General features: G+C 40.1%; 1 non-coding gene across 1 annotated transcript; it reads right to left on the reverse strand.

Annotated features, from left to right (window-relative positions):
- Positions 1–8447: 8447 nt before the first annotated feature.
- LOC120101325 (small nucleolar RNA SNORA17) lies at positions 8448–8575 on the reverse strand. Its single transcript, XR_015679455.1, has one exon. It is a non-coding gene; the product is annotated as a small nucleolar RNA SNORA17 (small nucleolar RNA).
- Positions 8576–11359: the final 2784 nt, after the last annotated feature.

The following is an 11359-nucleotide window of genomic DNA, read 5'->3' on the forward strand; positions in this document are numbered from 1 at the left end:
GTTTTTCTCTAGGTTTATGCCAATCTAGTTTCAGGTTCTTGGCTCTTGAACAGTTTTAGACATGGGTTCTATCTCATGGGCCTTAGTTTCAATCAGATAGAACTTGATTCCTCCTACAACTTTTAGGCCACTATTGTACTAGTATATCCTACAGGTATCTCGCCACAATATATCAGAGTCTGTGGTTGTGTAGTATTTACCTTTCTTCTCTGGTAGTATGCAGAGTCCTTCGACTACCATGAATGCTAGCCAGTGGGAGTTAGGCTCTAGTTAGTCATCTCTACTTCTCCATGTCCACGGAGTTATGTACATGCTGTCTTCATCAACAGGGCTTTACTAGTAGTTTGTAGAGAGCAACCAAAATCCTTGACAATAATTTGAGTTGTTTGGGGGTTTTCCAGGACCCCTTTGGCCAACAACTTGAGTAGATGTAATTTGTTCCAGAAACTGGAAGCTTCCCTTGATACTCAGAATAAAGTAGTTAGACCTGTTTCCCTTTTTATTTGGTAATTTCATTTAGATTTAATATATGTTAAATATATACATATATTATTTCATATGTATGTATGCGCGCACACACACACACACTCTAGTAGTTTTCCAAATGACCTCTCAAATGGTCCCTCCATGAATTCCTTACTCCCTTTCTCCTGCTTCTTCATTTAAGCCTTTCTTTTCACACTCCCTTGTGTCTCTGTAACTATTTTCTCTTCCTAGGGAAATCATCTGCACACCCAGACTTTTATTCTATACATAGCCTCTGTGGTTATATAGAATGTGGCATGCCCATTGAAAGCTTGAATTCTAACATTCACATATAAATGAATAATTTATATTTGCCTTTTTGGGTTTGGGTTGCCTTACTTAGGATGCCCTTACTAGGCTATTCATTGCTACCTATGAATTTGGAGCCCAGGGTTAGTTCATGTATAGTCTTTGGGTAGTAGCTTAATCCCTGGAAGCTCTGGTTGGTTGGCATTGTTGTTCATATGGGGTCTCAAGCCCCTTCAGCTCTTTCAGTCTTTTCTCTGATTCTGAGTCCGATTCTCAGTTCAGTGGTTTGTTGCTGGCATTTGCCTCTGTGTTTGACATGTTCTGGCTGTGTCTCTCAGGAGAGATCTACATCCAGTCCCTGTCAACCTATACTTCTTTGCTTCATCCATCTTATCTAGTTTGGTGGCTGTATATGTATGGGCCACATGTGGGGCAGGCTCTGAATGGGCATTCCTTCAGTCTCTGTTCTAAACTTTGCCTCCTAAGGGTATTCTTTTTCCCCTTTTAAAGAAGGAGTGAAGCATTCGCATTTTGGTCATCCTTCTTGAGTTTCATATACTCTGTGCATCTAGAGTAATTCGAGCATTTGGGCTAATAGCCACTTATCAATGAGTGCATACCATGTGTTTTTTTCTGTGATTGGGTTACCTCACTCAGCATGATATTTCCAGTTCCATCCATTTGCCTATGAATTTCATAAAGTCAATGTTTTTGATAGCTGAGTAATATTCCATTGTGTAGATGTACCACATTTTCTGTATCCATTCCTCTGTTGAAGGGCATCTGGCATCTTTCCAGCTTCTGGCTATTATATATGTTGGAGCATCTTTTGGATATATGCTCAAGAGAGGTGTAGATAGGTCCTCAGGTAGAGCAATGTCCAAATTTCTGAGGAACCTCCAGACTCCAATCCCACCAGATCTTTTCCCAATCTGTTGTTTGCCATTTTGTCCTGAAAACAGTGTCCTTTGCCTTACAGAAGTTTTGTAGTTTTATGAAATCCCGTTTGTCTGTTTTTGATCTTAGAGCATAAGCCATTGGTGTTTTGTTCAGGAAATTTTCTCTAGTGCCCATGTGTTCGAGATTCTTCTCCACTTTTTCTTCTATAAGTATGAGTGTATCTGGTTTGATGTGGAGGTTCTTGATCCACTTGGACTTAAACTTTGTAAAGGGTGATATAAATGGATAGATGTGCATTCTTCTACATGCTGATCTCCAGTTAAACCAGCACCATTTGCTGAAAATGCTATTGTTTTCCATTGGATGGTTTTGGCTCCTTTGTCAAAAATCAAGTGGCCATAGGTGTGTGGGTTCATTTCTGGGTCTTCAATTCTATTCCATTGGTCTAACACTGCCTGTCTCTGTACCAATACCATACAGTTTTTATCACTGTTGCTCTGTAATACTGCTTGAGTTCAGGGATAGTGATTTCCCTAGAAGTCCTTTTATTGTTGAGGATAGTTTTAGCTATCCTGGGATTTTTGTTATTCCAGATGAATTTGCAAATTGTTCTAACTCTCTGAAATATTGGATTGGAATTTTGATGGGGATTGCATTTGATCTGTAGATCACTTTTGGTTAATGGCCATTTTTTACTATATTAATCCTGCCAATCCATGAGCATGAGAGATATTTCCATCTTGTGAGATCTTCAATTTCTTTCTTCAGAGGCTTGAAGTTCTTATCATACAGATATTTCACTTGATTGGTTAAAGTCACACCGAGGTGTTTTATATTATTTGGGACTATTATGAAGTGTGTCGTTTCCCTAATTTCTTTCTCAGCTTGTTTCTCTTTTGTGTAGAGGAAGGCTACTGATTTATATGAGTTAATTTTATACCCAGACACTTTGCTGAAGGTGTTTATCAGGTTTAGTAGTTCTCTTTTGGAAATTTGGGGATCACTTAAATATACTATCATATCATCTGCAAATAGTGATATTTTGACTTCTTCCTTTCCAGTCTCTATCCCCTTGATCTCCTTTTGTTGTCTGATTGCTCTGGCTAGAACTTCAAGAACTATATTGAATAAGTAGGAGAGAGTGGGCAGCCTTGTCTAGTTCCTGATTTTAGTGGGATTGCTTCAAGTTTTTCTCCAATTAGTTTAATGTTAGCTACTGGTTTGCTATATATGTCTTTTTACTATGTTTAGGTATGGGCCTTGAGTTCCTGTTCTTTCCAGGACTTTTACCCTGAAGTGGTTTTGAATTTTGTCAAATTCTTTCTCAGCATCTAATGAAATGATCTTGTGGTTTTTATCTTTCAGTTTGTTTAGATAGTGGATTACTGTATGATTTTCTGTATGATAAACCATCCCTACATACCTGGGATGAAGCCTACTTGATCATTATGGATGATTGTTTTGATGTATTCTTGGATTTGGTTTGCAAGAATTTTATTGAGTATTTTTGCGTCAATATTCATAAGGGAAATTGATCTGAATTTCTCTTTCTTTGTTGGGTCTTTGTGTGGTTTAGGTATAAGATTAATTGTGGCTCCATAGAAGGAATTCAGTAGCGCTCCATCTGTTTCAATTTTGTGGAATAGTTTAGATACTAATGGTATGAAGTCTTCTATGAAGATGTGATAGAATTCTGCACTGAACCCATCTGAACCTGGGCTCTTGTTGCTTAGGAAACTTTTAATGACTGCTTCTATAGCTTTAGGAGTTATGGGGTTGTTTAAATGGTATATGTGTTCCTGATTTATCTTTGGTACCTGGTATCTGTCTAGGAAATTGTCCATTTCCTGCAGATTTTCAAATTTTGTTGAATATAGGCTTTTGTAGTAGGATCTGATGATTTTTTTAAATTTCCTCTGATTCTGTAGTTATGTCTCCCTTTTCATTTCTGATTTTGTTAATTTGGACACACTCTCTGTGTTCTCTCGTTAGTCTGGCTAAGGGTTTATCTATCGTGTTGATTTTCTCAAAGAACCAACTTTTGGTTCTGTTGATTCTTTCTATGGTCCTTTTTGTTTCTACTTGTTTGATTTCAGCTCTGAGTTTGATTATTTCCTGCCTTCTACTCCTCCTGGGTGTATTTGCTTCTTTTTGTTCTAGAGGTTTTAGGTGTGCTGTCAAGCTGGTGACATATGCTCTCTCCTGTTTCTTTCTGCAGGCACTCAGAGCTATGAGTTTTCCTCTTAGCACAGCTTTCATTGAGTCCCATAAGTTTGAGTATGTTGTTCCTCCATTTTTCATTAAATTCTAAGAAGTCTTTAGTTTCTTTCTTAATTTCTTCCTTGACAAGGTTATCATTGAATAGAACATTGTTCAACTTCCATGTATATGTGGGCATTCTTCCCTTATTGCTATTGAAGACAAGCTTTAGCCCATGGTGGTCTGATAGGATACATGGGATTATTTCTATCTTTCTGTATCTATTGAGGCCTGTTTTATGACTAATTATATGGTCAATTTTGGAGAAAGTACCATGAGGTGGTGAGAAGAAGGTATATCCTTTTGTTTTAGGATAGAATGTTCTATAAATATCTATTAAGTCCATTTGGTTCATAACTTCTGTTAGTCTGTCTATGTCTCTGTTTAATTTCTGTTTCCATGATCTGTCCACTGATGAGAGTGGGGTGTTGAAATCTCGTACTATTATTGTGTGAGGTGCAATGTGTGCTTTGAGCTTTAGTAAGGTTTCTTTTATGAATGTAGGTGCCATTGTATTTATAGCATAGATATTTAGGAGTGAGAGTTCATTTTGGTGGATTTTTCCTTTGATGAATATGAAGTGTCCTTCCTTACCTTTTTCGATGACTTTTATTTAAAATCAATTTTATTCGATATTAGAATGGCTACTCCAGCTTGCTTCTTCAGACCATTTGCATGGAAAGTTGTTTTCCAGGCTTTAACTCTGAGGTAGTGTCTATCTTTGTTTCCTGTAGCCAGCAAAATGCTGGGTCCTCATTATGTATCCAGTTTGTTAATCTATGTCTTTTTATTGGAGAATTGAGTCCATTCATATTGAGAGATATTAAGGAATAGTGATTGTTGTTTCATGTTATCTTCGTATTCAAAGGTGAGATTATGTTTGTGTGCCTGTCTCCTCTTTGTTTTGTTGCAAAAAGATTAGTTTCTTGCTTTTTCTAGAGTGTAGCTTGCTTCCTTGTGTTGATCTTTACCCTTTATTATCCTTTGTAGTGCTGGATTTGTAGAAGAATATTGTGTAAATTTGATTTTGTCATGGAATATCTTGGTTTCTCCATCTATGTTAATTGAGAATTTTGCTGGATACAGTAACCTGGGCTGGCATTTGTGTTCTCTTAGGGTCTGTATGACATCAGTCCAGGATCTTCTGGCTTTCATAGTCTCTGGTGAGAAGTCTGGTGTAATTCTGATAGGTCTGCCTTTATATGTTACTTGACCTTTTTCCTTACTGCTTTTAATATTCTTTGTTTTGTGCACTTAGTGTTTTGACTATTATGTGATGGGAGGCGTTTCCTGATCTCTTCCCTAGTTTTTCTATCTCCAGGGTTGTCTCCCTTTGTGCTTTCTTTGTTGTTTCTATTTCCATTTTTAACTCCTGGATGGTTTTGTTCATTTCCTTCTCCTGTTTTGTTGTTTCTTCCAGTAGTTCTTTAAGGGATTTTTGTGTTTCCTCTTTAATGGCTTCTAGTTGTTTACTTGTGTTGTCCTGTATTTCCTTAAGGGAGTCATTTATGACCTTCTTAAAGTCCTCCATCATCATGATAAAATGTGATTTTTGAATCTAGATCTTGTTTTTCTGGTGTATTTGGATATTCAGTGTTTGCTTTGGTGGGAGAATTGGGCTCTGATGATGCCACATAGTCTTGGTTTCTGTTGTTTGGGTTCCTGTTCTTGCCTCTCACTATCAGGTTGTCTCTGGTGTTACCTTGTTTTGCTATTTCTGACAGTGGCTTGACCATCCTATAGGCCTGTGTGTCAAGAGTGCTGTAGACCTGTTTTCCTGTTTTCTTTCAGCGCGTTATGGGAATAGAGTGTTCTGCTCTCAGGCGTGTAGTTGTTCCTGTTCACTGGCTTTCAGCTGTCCCTGTGGCTGGGAACCAGAAGGGCTTGCCTCTACTTCTCTTGGGTCCCTGTGTGTAGGGGGCCCAGATGATGCTAAGCATTTTCCTCTAGAGTCAGAAATGTGGGCAGAGAGTAGTCTCCTCTGGTTTCCCAGGCATGTCTACCCCTCTGAAGGTCTAGCTCTCCCTCCCAGGGGATTTGGGTGCTGGGAGCTGTTTGACCAGGTCTGTTCAGATCTAGGCACAATCTGGACTGCAGGGCTCCTGCAGCTTGACTGCTCCTATCTTCCTGTGCCCAGAGACACAGTACAGTTTCCGCTTGAGCCAGGGATGTGGAAAAAGGTGGGCAGAAGTGGCAGTCTCTCCTGCCCTGCAGTCTCAGGATTGCCCACACTTCTCGCAAATCAGCTGTCTCTCCCACAGGGTTTGGGAGCAGGGATGTCTGTTGAGTTTTTAAGGATCGTTATCAATATGATAATATCAACTGCAAACAAAGAATCGTTGACTTTTTCACTTTCATTTAAATCTTCCTGATCTCTTTCTGTTGTTTTATTGCTTTCTAGCAGAGACTACAAGTACTATTTTGTATAGGTATTAAGAGAGTGAGTGGCCTTGTTATTATTTCTGATTTTCATTGAAATGCTTTAAGTGTCTCTCTGTTAGGTTGATTTGGGCTGTGGACTTTGTGTAAATTGGTTTTCTTATATTGAGGCATGTCCCTTGTATCTGTAGTTCATCAGAACTTTTTATCATAAAGGATGCTGGATTTTTATCACAGGTTTTTTTCCTGCATCTAATGAGATGATCATGAGGTTTTTCTTTCAGTCTGTTTACATGGTAGATTACATTAATTGATTTATATATGTTGAATCATCCCTTAATCTCTTGCATGAATCTTACTTGATCATTATGAATGGTCTTTTTGATGTGTTCTTAGATTTGCAAGTTTTTATTGAGAATTTTTGCATGTATGTTCACATAGGAAACTGGTTTGTAATTCTCTTTCCTTGTTGGATCTTTGAGTAGTTTAGGTATCAGGGTAATTGTGGCTAGATAACAAGGATTAAACAATGTTTCTTCTGTTTCTATTTTGTGGTTTAATTTTGTGGTATTAATTCTTCTTTGAAGGTCTGGTAGAATTCTTTGTTGAATCTGCCTGGTCCTGGGATATTTTTTACTTAGAAACTTTTAATCACTGCTCCTACTTCATTCAGGGTTATGGGTTTGTTTAAATTGCTTATCTGATCTTGATTTATATTTGGCAAGTTACATATATAAAGAAATTTACCCACTTTTAGGTTTTGCAGTTTGGTGGGGTATATACTTTTTATTGGATCTTTGTAAATTTCACATATGCATCCCAATCCCATCCATCTCCCTCTCTTGTACCTATCCTCAACAACCTTCTCCTCAACAAAGAGAAATTAATCTCGATGTAGAAGCTGTAGTGGGTCACAGTGTGTCCCACAGTATCCCCCTTTGTCCACTCTTCTTTGCTTGCAAATGTCCATTGCAATGAGTTGTTGGTGTAGGATGAGGCCTCTGGCTTCTGCTACACTATCAGTACTAGAACCTTACTAAGAGTCCCTCAGATATTGTTGTTGCCATGTGCAATGGAGATCATTTAGTTTTGGATCTGTAGGACAGGCTCCTTCATGCATTCCACAGTTCTTCAGTGGGGTAGACGTTGAGGTGGATCAGTTCACTGTCCTGGATCTGGGCCTGAGAGATATTTGAGCTGGCAAGCCCACTAGCTCTCCCATACCCACAGCACTGGGGCAAGCTCTCTTGTCCTGTCCTGGCTGGCTCATCCAATGCTGCAGCTAGCAAGGGGCAGAGCTAGATCTACTGCTTTCACACCCTAGGGGTTGGCTTACCAACAACCATGGTCAGCTCTACCCTGCTTCGTATGCAAGGTACAGGACTTTTCTGAAAGTTACAGCTTATGAGGGATATGGCCAGTTCTCCAGGTCCAGCTCTACTACCTGCCATAGATGGTGAAGGACAAGGGAGGGGAGGAAGATGTCTTTCTCTTCTTCATACCACTGCCCAGAAAACCATAGGTATGGAGGGCTCTCTTTAACAGATCCCTGTTGCTGCAGGGTCATGGACCCAGACATGGCCCCCAGAGGCAGCAAAGCCAGGATGCCACCATGGTTGCAGGTGGCTACTCACACCAGGCTGTTCCTCACTGCCTTTGAGTCTCCATTTCTGCCTCTCTTCGTTGTGCCCACATCCTTCTGTTTTTCTTTTCCAATTCTCCACCACTTACTTGCTTCTCTTAGTGATGCCTGAGATCCCTGAGTGTCTTGGGTCATCTCAGGAGTGGTTTCAGGAGTGCTACACCCTCCTTGTGCATTATGGAATGGGGCAGGGATCATCTGAGTCATGATCTGCCACTTTACCCCACCTTGTCCCTGTCCTGTGCAGAACTGGACTAGCTCAGGCTAGTTTTTTGTCGAGGACCTATGGTGTCGGTCTGGTGGTTCATTCCTTACCCAGACTGGTCTTTATAAAGGTTCTCTCTCTAGTCTTTTCTTCTAGTGTCCCTAGGAGGCTTGTAGCACGCAGGAAACCACTCCTGAGATGAACCAAGACACTTGCTTCCCCACTCTGGCTAATCTGAATCTGCCTGGCACCACATTGGTGGTCACCTCAGCCTCACATTTTTCAGGGAATGGTAGGCTACTAATGGTTCAGATGTTCATAGGTCAGAACACTGAAAAGAGACAGGGCCTCTATCCTCTCTGCCACCTAAGAACTCACAGGTGAGACAGCAGCCATGCTGCACCTCTAGGGGAAGGATGGAGTATGTATTTTTAAAGTCTGTCCTTAAGACGAATTCTCTGGATTTCCTTAGCGCCTGTTATGATGTCTGCCTTTTCATCTCTAGTCTTATTGATTTGGATCTTCTCTCCCTACCTTTTAGTTGATTTGGCTAATGGTTTATCAATTTTATTGATTTTTCTCTAAGAACCAACCCTCTTTTCATTGATTCTTTGTAATATTTTTGTTTTAATTTTATTGATTTTTAATCTTGAGTTTGATTATTTCTTGCATTCTGCTCTTTCTGGGTGTTATTTCCCCTTTCAGTTTCAGAGCTTTCAGTTGTGTTGTTAGGTTGATTACATGAGATGTCTCTTTCCCTCTTGCTCTCCCTCTCCCTCTCTCTTGCTCTCTCTTTTGTAGACACTTAGTGCTATATAAAATGTTAACTTGCCTCCTAGAACTATTTTCTTTGTGTCTCATATGTTTGGGTATATTGTTTTGAATTGGTTGTTGTTGTTCCACCCTGTCCCTGAAAGGCAGGGTTTCTCTGTTTAGCTTTAGTTATCCTGGAACTTACTCTTTAGACCAAGCTAGCTTTGAACTCAGAAAGACCACTCTGACTCTGCCTCCCAAGTGCTAGGATTAAAGGCTTGTACCACAACTACCAGGCAATGCTGAAGAGTTTTAAAGCTTCTTCTTCCTCCTCCTCCTCCTCCTTGTCCTTCCTTCCTTCCTTCCTTCCTTCCTCCTCCTCCTCTTCCTTCCTCCTTCTTTTCTTCCTTCCTCCTCCTCCCCCTCCTCCTTCTCTTCCTCCTCCTCCTCTTCCTCTTTTTCTTCTTCCTCCTCTTCTTCACATTATGAAGAGCTATGAATTTTGTTTTTACAAAATTACCAGTATGAATAAATCATGGCAAGTCAAGAAAGTAAATACTCTTTAATTTTACTTAAAATTTCCTTCAAATTTTGCTTTAACCCATTTTTCATTAATTAATTGATTCATTCACTTTACATCCTAATCACAGCCCTCCATCTCATTCCTATCCTCTCCTCAGACAAACTCTTCCCAGTGTTCTCTCCCCTTTTCCTCTGAGAAGAGGGAGGTACCCTTGGGTACCAATCCATTCTGATATTTCAAATCACTGCAGGGCTGGGTACATCCTCTCTTATGAGGCCAGACAAGACAACCTAGTTAGGGAAACAGGGTACACAAGTGGAAAAGAGAGTCAGGATAAGTCCCTGCTCTAGTTGTTGGGACATCTGCATGAAGACCAAGCTACACATTATTTACATATGTGTGAGGGTGGGGGTGGGGGTGGGAATGGGGCTAGGCTTAGACCTTGCATTCTCTTTGATGAATAGCTTGGTCTCCGTGAACCCCCAAAGGTACAGGTTAGTTGACTGTGTTGATCATCTTGTGTAGTCCCTCTCCTCTTCAGGTTCCTCAATCCTTCCCTCAGCTCTTCCACAGGACGATCTCCATCCAGGTTCTCCTCCTTCTCTTGACTCACACCCAATTCCCTCCCTCCATCCACCTTGGATGTCCACTTTATTTCCCCTTCTGACTGAGATTCAAGCATTTTCCCTTAGACCTTCCTTGTTATTTAGCTTCTTTGGATCTGTGGATTGTAGTGTGGGTATCCTGTACTTTTTGGCTAATATCCACTTACAATTGAGTACATACTATGCATATCCTATTTAAACAGTTGTAAAATGCCCAAGGAAGGAGAAACAGTCATTAAAAGTCTCCCAACCAACCAACCAAACAAACAAAGAAAGAAACCACTCAGGACTAGATGGTTTTAGCCCAGAATTCTAGCAAACATTTTTTTTAATCCAGTAGTGAGACTTTTAATGTCCATGAGTTTGTAAACTTTAGTTGTTGTTGATATCCTACTTTAATCCATGGTAGTCAGATAGGATGCAGGGTGTCACATCAATTTTCTTATATTTCTTAAGACTGTCATTGTGCCCGAATACTACAGTCAAGTTTGGAGAGACTTCCATGAGCTACTGAGAAGATTGTGTGTGTGTGTGTGTGTGTGTGTGTGTGTGTGTGTGTGTGTGTGTGTGTAATGTATCCTCTTTGTAGTATCCTCTTTGTGGATTTTCCCTTTGATGACTATGCAGAATCCCTCTCTCTCTTCTGATTAGTTTTGGTTTGTAATCTATTTTTTTCAGATGTTAAAATGGGTATATCTGCTTGCTTTTTGGGTCTATTTGCTTAGAACATTTTTTTCTATCCTTTTACCAGGTTGTGCCTATCTTTGATGGTGAGGTATGTTTTTTGAATGCACCAGAAAAATTGATCTTTATTTCTAGTCTAATCAGCTGGCCTGTATCTTTCTGTTGGAGAACTGATATCTGATCCTTTTTAGTTTAATCAGGTGTTCTGTATCTTTCTGTTGGAGGCCTGAGATCACGGACATTGATAGTTAACAGTGAGCAGAGCCTATCATTCTCTCTTATTTTGATACTATGTTGTGGGTACACTCTGGCCACTGGAGATCCTAGGTAGAAAGTTTCTAGATATCAATACTTGACAGAAAGCAATAGGGATCAGCTAGAAGGTGTGGGCTGAAAGAATCCACAGGAAGGAAGAAACCTGAGTCCACTCTATGGTTCAACAGATTTCCCAGGAATGGAGAACTAGTGAGAGGACAGTCCCCTGAAAGCCTCTGCTACAGGGATGGGGATAAAACTTAAAAAATTGTGATGGAGAATAGGAAGGAGAGTGAAAATAGCCAACTTGATATTCAGACTGGTGGGTGTGGCTACTGGGTTTCCACCCTAGTGGGTGTGGTTACTGGGTTTGTACTTTA

The sequence above is a fragment of the Rattus norvegicus genome, chromosome 2, assembly GCF_021556685.1.
Source record: "Rattus norvegicus strain SHRSP/BbbUtx chromosome 2, alternate assembly SHRSP_T2T, whole genome shotgun sequence".
Taxonomy (NCBI): Eukaryota; Metazoa; Chordata; class Mammalia; order Rodentia; family Muridae; genus Rattus; species Rattus norvegicus.